Genomic DNA, 10567 nt, shown 5'->3' on the forward strand with positions numbered 1-10567 from the left:
ATAGGAAGATTAGCATGAGGTACCTTTGGGAGGGACGACCGTTTGCGCTTAGGGGGGCTCCGTCGCTTAGAAATCGTCGGCGGAGCCATTTATCTTCAGTTCCATTTTATTTTTCTATTTTAAATAATTTAGAACTTCAAATAACCTTTAAACTTTTAATAAACTTAAAATTTTAAATCAATATATTTTTAAAAGTAAAATGTTTGTGACTTCAAAAACTGCTCGGAGTTTTTGTAAAAAATGCTCGCATATACAATAAAATGTTTGCAAGTTTGAAAAAATGTTTGTAAAACAAGAAAAGGCCATGATTTCAAATCAAACTCCATGTATTAAAAATTATTAAAAGCATTTAACAAAATGCTTTCTAATTCAAAATATGTTAATGCATTTAGAAAATGTCCTAAAATTTTAAAAAATAGCTAATGCGATGCAAAAATCAATGGATTTTGCCGTTGGGATAATTATACAATCTCGATTCCTCCTCCCGCCTTACAGATTTTTCGCCTCTATAAGTATTCCCATCCCAGCGTTCGGCCGGCGGCACAAGTTGCGGGCGGGCAGAGGGCTGCCGGGTCAGGCGACAACCAGTTCAAGGCTTAAAGATTGCATGTAATATTCGCATTATTTTCTCCCTTTGATATTAATCTGTGTACGTTTTTTTCATTTTGGATTTGTCTTCTATCTTGTGTGCAGGTTGCTGCTTGCTTTGGGGGAGATAAGAACAACTCTAGCAGACCCTGTATATTCACGACCTGCAAACGTGTTTTGCAGTTCGTTGAAGTGGGGTTTTGTGGGACGAAAAGTTGCATTGCAGAACAGAACCCGTATAATTAAACTACATAATTAAAAAAATAAACGTTCGCGGGCATGTTCAGAACCACAGTCATGATCATACAACACTACATTCATGATCATACAACACTACACTCATCAGTACTAGAGGGGGTGATACGTCTCCAACGTATCTATAATTTTTGATGGTTTCATGTTATTATCTTGTCAAACTTTGGATGTTTTGTATGCCTTTTATATACTTTTTGGGACTAACTTATTAACTCAGTGCCAAGTGCCAGTTCCTGTTTTTTCCATGTGTTTTGACCCCTTTCAAAGGAGGATTTTGAACGGAGTCCAAATGGAATGAAACTGCCAAAAAGATTTTTTTCCGAAACAGAAAAAGATCGGAGAGCCGGAGAATCAGGGCAGGGGCCCACCAGGGACCCCACAAGTCCTCATGGCGCGGCCAGGGGGGAGGCCGCGGCCCCCTGGCTTGTGGGCTCCCTGAGGCCCCTTTGCCCTAGGTTTTGCGCCTATATATTCCCTAAAAATCCCCAAAAAATCAGGAGATCATCGAAAGTACTTTTCCGCCGCCGCAAGCTTCTGTCTCCGCAAGATCCCATCTGGGGCACGTTCTGGTGCCCTGCCGGCGGGGGGATTCGGATACGGAGGGCTTCTTCATCAACACCATGACCTCTCCGATTATGCGTGAGTAGTTCACCATTGACCTATGGGTCCATAGCTAGTAACTAGATGACTTCTTTTCTCTCTTGGATCTTCAATACAAAGTTCTCCATGATCTTCATGGAGATCTATCCGATGTAATCTTCTTTTGCGATGTGTTTGTCGAGATCCGATGAATTGTGGATTTATGATCAGATTATCTATGAATCTTATTTGAGTTTCTTCTGATCTCTCTTATGCATGATTTCATATCCTTGTAGTTCTCTTCGAGTTGTGGGTTTTGTTTGGCCAACTAGATCTATGATTCTTGCAATGGGAAAAGTGCTTGGTTTTGGGTTCATACCGTGCGGTGACCTCACCCACTGACAGAAGGGGTAGCGAGGCACGCATCGTGTTGTTGCCATCAAGGGTAAAAAGATGGGTTTTTCATCATTGGTTTGAGATTATCCCTCTACATCATGTCATCTTGCTTAAGGCGTTACTCTGTTTGTCATGAACTCAATACACTAGATGCATGCTGGATAGCGGTCGATGTGTGGAGTAAGAGTAGTAGATGCAGAAAGTATCGGTCTACATGTCTCGGACGTGATGCCTATATGTATGATCATTGACTTAGATATCGTCATGACTTTGCGTAGTTCTATCAATTGCTCGACAGTAATTTGTTCACCCACCGTAATACTTGCTATTTTGAGAGAAGCCTGTAGTGAACACTATGGCCCCCAAGATCTACTACACACCATATTTTCAGCCTTACACTTTTTACTTCGTTGCACTTTCCGCCTTCATATCTCACTTTGCAAACAATCTTGAAGGGATTGACAACCCCTTTATAGCGTTGGGTGCAAGCTCTGTTGTGTTTTGCGCAGGTACTCTGGACTTGACGAGATTCTCCTACTGGATTGATACCTTGGTTCTCAAACTGAGGGAAATACTTACTGCTCATGTGCTGCATCACTCTTTCCTCTTCAAGGGAAGAACCAACGCAAGCCCAAGAGACGACAGAAGGATCTCTGGCACCACTGCTGGGGAAGAGCTTTTGTTGCCATAACAGAAGAATTTCTGGCACCGTTGCCGGGGAGGATCAAGTAAAGAACTCATCCAAGTAGGTGTCACAAACTCATCTCTTTCATTTACTTTGTTTGCCAGTTGCCTCTCGTTTTCCTCTCCCCCACTTCACAATTTGCCCTATTCTTCGTTTGCCTTTTTCGTTCACCCTTTCTTTTGCTTGCTTTCTGTTTTCTTGTGTTGCCATGTGCCTTCAATATGCTTGCATCTTCGCTTGTTGAAAATCTAGTGATATGGATCATCATCCACTTTCTAATCTCTTTAAGAGATCCAATTATGTTGATCCAATTGCTAGTGAGTTGAGTGCACTTGACTATCTTTATGGAGTTTTTCTTGAGATGCGTGAATCTGAAAATCGTGATGAAGAAATTTATGAAGTGATTCACGAGGGCTCCTTGAATGAAAAGCATGATTGCAATGGTTTCACTATAAATTCTATTAGTGACAATCATGCTAAAAATATGCAAAACCCTAAGCTTGGGGATGCTAGTTTGCTTTGTCCACTACTTGTTGCAATGATCATGATTGGGGTAATGATTTTTCTTATGATCATGAAAATTTGTTTAAGCCTCATGATGAATATGTTGTTTGCAATAAGATTGAAAGTGGATTTGGAGAAGTCATGACTTTGGTTGATGATAATCCCACTATTTTTGAAGAGCATCAACTTTGCATGCATGTGGATCATGAAAAGAATATCCTTTGTGATAGCTATATTGTTGAATTTGATTATGATCCCACATGTAATTGCTATGAGAGAGGAAAATATTGTGGTAGAAACTTTCATGTTACCAAATTCCCTCTCGTTATGTTGAGATTGCCATTGTCTCTTTCTTCTTCCTTGCATTTGGCAACTATTGGTTGTCTTGCCAATTTGTTTTCCTATAAAATGCCTATGCATAGGAAGTATGTTAGACTTAGATTCTATCGCTTTTATGCCTAGCTAAGGGCGTTAAACAATAGCGCTTGTTGGGAGGCAACCTAATGAATTTATCTTTTTCTTTCTGTTTTGTTGCGTCCACACCATCATAATTCTGTTGTGATTGTGTTTTTTGTGTTTATTTTTGTGTTTGAGCCAAGCAAAACCTTTATGACTAGTCTTGGTGATGGTTGTTTGATCCTGCTGGAAAAGACAGAAACTTTTCACTCACGAGATGAGTTTTCATTTTTATTCAGAAAGAGCCTTTGAGTTGATTCTTTTTGCTGCTGGTTGATATGCCTTTTGCCCAGGCAGTCGTAATGTTTCAGAATTTTTGAGGTACCAGAAGTATACGAAGTATACAGATTGCTACAGACTGGTCTGTTTTTGTTGAGTTGGTTGCTTGTTTTGATGAAACTATGGTTAGTATCGGGGTTACTAGCCATGGAAAAGTGATAATACAGTATCCCAACACTAATATAGATAGAATTCAAGTTTGCTACAGTACCAAAAGAGGTGGTAGTTTGTTTTCTTGTGCTAATGTTATCACGAGTTTCTGTTTAAGTTTTGTGTTGTGATGTTTTCAAGTTTTGGATGATGTTCTCATGGACGATGAGATAAAGAGTGGAAAGAGCTCAAGCTTGGGGATGCCCCGGGGAGGCATCCCCTCTTTCATCTTCAATCCATCGGTAACATTACTTGGAGCTATATTTTTATTCACCACATGATATGTGTTTGGCTTGGAGCATCTTGTATCGTAGGAGTCTTTTCTTTTTGTTGTGTCACAATCATCCTTGCTGCACACCTTTTTGAGAGAGAGAGACATGCACTCATCGTGATTTTGCTAGAATGCTCATAGTGCTTCACTTATATCTTTTGAGCTAGATACTTTTGCTCTATATGCTTCACTTATATCTTTTAGAGCATGAAGGTGCGTGACTTGGTAGTTGGCTTATGCTATGAAAGTAGTCCCAAATGTGATAGATACCCAAAGAGGATACAAAAACCTCCATCTTCATGTGCATTGAGTAGAAAGAGAAGTCTTGATTCCTCTTAATTAGTTTTGAGACGTGGATTCAGTAATATTAAGAGTTATGTTAGTAGGGTGTTGTGAATCTAGAAATACTTGTGTTGAAGTTAGTGATTCCCGTGGCATGCACGTATGGTGAACCGCTATGTTCGGAAGTCGGAGCATAATTGATCTATTGATTGTCATCCTTTGTGTTGAGGTCGGGATCGCGCGATGGTTAACACCTACCAACCCTTCCCCTAGGAGTATGCGTTTAGCACTTTGTTTCGATTACTAATATAAACTTTCGCAACAAGTATGTGAGTTCTTCATGACTAATGTGAGTCCATGGTATAGATGCACTTTCACCTTCCACCATTGCTAGCCTCTCTAGTGTCGTGCAATTCTCGCCGGTGCACAAACCCATCATATGCCTTCCTCAAAACAGCCACCATACCTACCTACTATGCATTTTCATAGCCATTCCGAGATATATTGCCATGCAACTCCCACCATTCCGTCTCATGACTTGTGCCGTTACTCTTATATTGCCATTGCATGATTGTAAGATAGCTAGCGAGATGTTTCAACGTCATACGCCATGTGTAATGGCCCAAGTGTGTAACCTTCCCTTTTTGGAACCTTCTTCATGTGGGTCCACCTTGTCAATGATATGAGAGAGTTTCATGCTTGTGATTTCATGTGTCACCTTGTTTAATTCTTCCTTGTATGCATGCATACCATATCATTCCATGTGTTGCGTGATCTGTGTGGTTGCTCGGTAGAGGTAGGTGCAGAGCAGGGGCTTCCTCCCCCTCGTGGTAGTAGCGCCGAAGCCGTGGTGGCTCCCCTCGTCGTAGTAGCATCCGTAGAGAGAGCTAGCCCCAGTGTTGTTTCCTGTCGCCGGTGACTCTGCGTGCAGAGCAGAGCACCATGTGCTCGTGCTAGTTCACCTTGTATCAGCCCCTTTCTCTGTCGAGATCCCGTGCGTAGCCTAGTGGTAGAGCAGTGATGTGTTGTTAACAGGTCGTGGGTTCGATTCCCCTCGACCCCCCTTTTTGTTTTATTTCGGGTAGTAGCAGTTCGATAGCGAAGCAGAGCAGTTAACCTGCTTAGTTCCTTCTCTGTCGAGAGCCTGGTGCATAGTGTAGTGGTGTACTTGCAGTGTTGGGGTTCTAGGGGTACAGGGTTCGAACCCTCACCCCATATCCACTACAAGAAATCTGTTAATACATGACGGTTCTGATCCGTCATGGGTTATCCCAAAACTGTCATGGGTGCGCAATCATGACGGAAAGAGAATCCGTCATGTATATCGCGTCATAATTTGACATCATGCCATCCACGACGGTTCTTGTCCGTCTTGGATGTGTCGCAGGCCCGCCCAAGGCCCAAACCATGGTGACGGAATAGACCGTCATGGACCAACGCCACGTTGGACTTTCAGTTGACCAACTTGAATGACGTGGCAGCCTACATGGACACTATTTTCGTCACAGAAATCGTCATGGATTTCCAAACCTTTTATATTTAATTCAGCCCATTAGCCTATTTCATTCAACCCAATTTTCACCAAGTACATTTTTAAGCATAATGCATTACTCAAATTGTAGTGACAATTTAGACAAAGGAAAGGTATTTACAAAGTGTCATGTGTACACGTATGAATCAATATGTAGTCATCCGCAAGTATCTACAACATAGTAGTTTACAAAATCATCCATGAAATGATATTTTACAACCTAGATTGATAAAAATATATCACTCAACAATTTAGAAAACAGTGCAATCCAGTTCGAACAAACAAAACACTTAAACTATTGAAGTTCTTGTTGTCGGCCCTCCTGATGGAAACCTTGATGGAAACTATCACGTCATCCAAATTGTGATGGAAACTATCACGTCATCCAAATTGTGATGACAACACCAAGTAGCCGAGTACACAATCATACCTAGCATATTTACAAAACAATTAGATATTTGTAGGTATGAATAGATAGTAGAAACAAGAGAACTGCAACAAATGTAAACATGAAAATCTATTATATAATTATAAAACGATACAAAATTAATGGCATAGATGTAACAATAAAAGAGCTAAAAAGAATGGATGTGATCAAACAAAGTTTATCAAACGAAGCCTGTGATTGAGAAGTGGAAAACAAAACACATGTAAGGAAACTTGCCATCTCTTCGCAAAAAAGAAGACACTTCCCATCATCACGTGTGTTGTACAGACATACAATAAGTTCTCGAATATAACTATGCTATTAGAAAATCAATCAACATAATGCTCAAAAATCTTCTTACCTACAAGGAAATATATTACAAAGCCTAGCCCCCTTGTACATAGCACACGTACATGAACGACCAGAATTTGCCCAACATTCAAACAGCCATCCAACAAAAATGGGTGTACTTCATGGTCATAGTAATACCTTGCTTTCAACGAAAAATTTAATTTCCCTGTTTGTATGACAACAATACATATCAGTAAAAATAAAAGAATGTCTATCAACCTATTTTAGATGTCGGGACAAATTATTAGTAAAAACTAAAACACGCCATACATATACACTGAAGTTTTCTCTAGAGCATAATTTACAATGGATTTTCAAAATAATTACATTGCTTCCATAGATGAATAATTATACACAGAAATATTCTCTAGATGAATGGCTTATGTACATGAATCAATGGGCAATGGAAAATGTATCCCTTAAGTGTAATGGTTGGTGGTGTCCAGATTATTATTATTTTCTTCCCAAAAAACTATTAGCAAAAGCACAAATACGAATACACTCGCTAATGTCCACACCCTCTAATATTTTCTGAAGATTGATTTTACTTAGCTGAATTTTGAGTACAAATTTCCAATGGTTTACTCTGTAGAATGTTTTCACAGTTATAACTAACTTGGTCTAAGAATATGAAATTGTCTATACTAGCTGACTTAGTTATTTCTCCTCTGCTTTAGCTTTCAAATCTGATGTTTTAAAAGCAATCTCTGAATTTACTATATCTGACTAGCTGTACTGCATCACAATATTACCTTCGGTGAAATATTACCTTCAACATTGCCTTGAGTACACGTGCACCACGCAGGGCCGGTCCTAAGATTTGGGGGCCCGGGGCAAAACTAAAACTTAGAGGCCCTTGACAGAAATATCAGAATATTAGGCTATGAAGAAAGTACACACTATGTGTGATGCAAAGTCATGTTTAATGCTTGAATTACACGTGTAGGAGTATATTATTTCAGGTGTCAAAAGGGACAGAAGACTCCAAAAATGGTCCAAAAATAATTTGCATCCAAAATACATGGTTGCATTCACATTTTGAGTCCTTCCAATGACTATTGTAAGACTGTTACAGCAAACATGAGTATATGAGGATTTAGATAGATGAGAAAATCAATACGAGTGATGTGGAAATATTTTGTCATATCTTCTAAACTTACCTTTGTATCTTTAAAAATCAAATTATATAGTGCCGAGATAGTGAAAAGTTACTCCCGCGAAGTTGTAGGGATGATTAAATTAATAATTTGTTACCCAATTGTGCTATCATTGCTGAGTTCATCTATAAACTCATCACTATGAGCATCATCCAAACCTCGTTCTTGCTTGAGATCTATAGCACCACATGAACATCAATATTAAAAGGCGGAATCAAAACGATTAATTGTACAAACAGTGGAAAATGTCGACCGACTAACAATACTCGCCTCTATATAAAGGACACGAAGCATCAGCGCAAAAATACAGAGCAGCCGCGGCTGATCTACGGCGCACACCACTTGAGAAGTTGAGATCTGGAACTCCTCCTTCGTGGTTCATCTGGCACGATCTGAGCTAGAGAAGAAAAGGTGGCACCCGCAGCATGCCTGATGCGATGCATGCGTGTATTCCTGGATCCCACGAGTCAATGCATGGATTACGACGATGTATCAGACTTCCATCTACAATACTTCTTGGATTATGGAACTGCTACTACTTGGGTGATGGGCCAGACCCAATGACGTTTTTTTCTGCAGCTAAATTATAGGCCTAATGCAAAGAAATACGTACTTGGACCCAGCCATTAGGGTCGCCCATGTACCTCACCTTGACGGGGTGGAGATGGATCTGTGGCAGTGTCGTCACCTCCTGTACCTCACCTTGGCTCGCCGCCGGATGGAGATGGATCCGTTCCCACCGCCAGCGACCTCTCGGACTGCCAAATCTAACAGTCCGTGCCGCCTCTACCACCGACGCCTCAGCTTAGGGGTAGGATTGGGTCGCCGTAACTTGATGGTCGATCTGAGTGGAGAGGGGCATAGCATGGCCTTGATGGGGAGGTATCCGGCGCGGGAGAGATGGGGAGATCGAGCGGTGGGTGGTTCGGTGCCGGCGCCAACATGGAGCAGCGCGAGGAGGATAGGTGGAGTGGCGGCGGCTGATTGTTGGTACGGGAGGGAGATGGGAGAAGGTAACTAGGGTTAGGCTAGTGTGGATCCTACATAAATGGATTGGCCCGAAAATTTCGAGTCCCCGCGCTCGCAAATTAAAACTTTCCTTCTCACGCGCCCTCTCTCAATTTCAGTCTCAGTTTTATATATATATATATATATATATATATATATATATATATACTTGATTGGAACAGTATGACATGTGGACCAAATAAAAGGCATGCACAACACATTAGCACAAGTTATCCATGACGGTCCAAATGATGTATGAATAAGAAAAGGTCCAGGCCCGACCAAGCTCACCTGGTTGATCGGTGACGATTTCTGTGACGGACCTTCAATATTTGTCATAAAGGGCTACAATTTTGAGGCCCATATGGGTCTTGCTCATTCATGACGGTTTCCATGACAGTTTTTCAAAACGTCAGCGCAAATCCATCATGGATCAACGGATTTCTTGTAGTGATCTTTTATTTTTTTGTTCTTTTTCTTTTGTTTTACTTTCTTGTTTGCATAAGCATGTTTGTATATGTGGTGTAGCTACTAGGGTAATTATGTGACTTTTATTCATGCCATTAAACAACATGTGTTGTGTGTCTTGCTAGCTTGTAGTTTTTATTTGCATGTGTAGAAGATGTGCTTGTGCATAGGTGTTCTAGATGCTAAGTGTACATGTGTTGGTGCATAGTTGTGGTGTGTGTGTGTGTGTGGGTTTCCCCACATGCCTTGTGAGTGTCTTATGTAGTAGTGCATGTTTTGATTATCATGTGTAGGTTGTCTATGGTAGTGAAGCATGTGTAGGTTGTGTGGTCTGTATGCATGTGTAGATTCATGTGTGATGTGCACCTTGTGGGTGTCATGGCACTAATGTGGTGTTCCCTTGTAGTGCTTATGTGAGTGCTATGTAGGAATTAATTCTATCTAGCATGTGGGTGTTGTTTTGCTTGTGCTAGTGTTATTTGTGTGGGAATGGTGATGTGCTATGGCACACATGCATGGGGTCTAAACCGTCATGCCACCATTGTCCTTGTGTGAGAGTGCATATGCTTGTGTAGATATAATTTTAGTGAATAGCACATGTGATGATGCACTATTCACTATATATGATTCTCTGTAGGTTTTCTTTTCTAGTTTGTGCTCATTTGTTCCATACAAGTGCATAGGTATTATATATGTTTTTGGGGTAGAATCATCCCAAGAATCCATTGGTGAAGTCATTTTCGTCATTGGAACACTTTCTAGAGATGAATTATTTCAGTTTTATTCTATGTTTGGAGTTTGGTTCCATGAGATGTGGTGTGCACAAGAGTTTGATTCTTGGTTGTGGTAGTAGAGGGTGACCCCCTCTACCACATGTTTTTTTTTTCATGCTTAGGAAACCATATATGCAAGTTGTGCCCAATCAAAGTAGGCACGTGGCTGAAATTCCAGATTTATATGCTGAGAATCTGTTTATATTTTCTTCTCATGTTGATGAGCTTGTGTAGGTCAATGTGTTGTGATTCAGCCTTAGCTTTCAACTGGAAAGTTGAAGCTTGTGTGTTTTTCTAGCTCCCTGTAAATTTTCATTCCATTTGGAGCCATGTAGATATTGTTTTGGGTGCTGTCAAAATGCTTCAAAGCTTAAACAGAGAGTGAGAATCTGGAATTTTCACTAAGT

Source organism: Hordeum vulgare, chromosome 2H, assembly GCF_904849725.1.
Source record: "Hordeum vulgare subsp. vulgare chromosome 2H, MorexV3_pseudomolecules_assembly, whole genome shotgun sequence".
NCBI lineage: Eukaryota > Viridiplantae > Streptophyta > Magnoliopsida > Poales > Poaceae > Hordeum > Hordeum vulgare.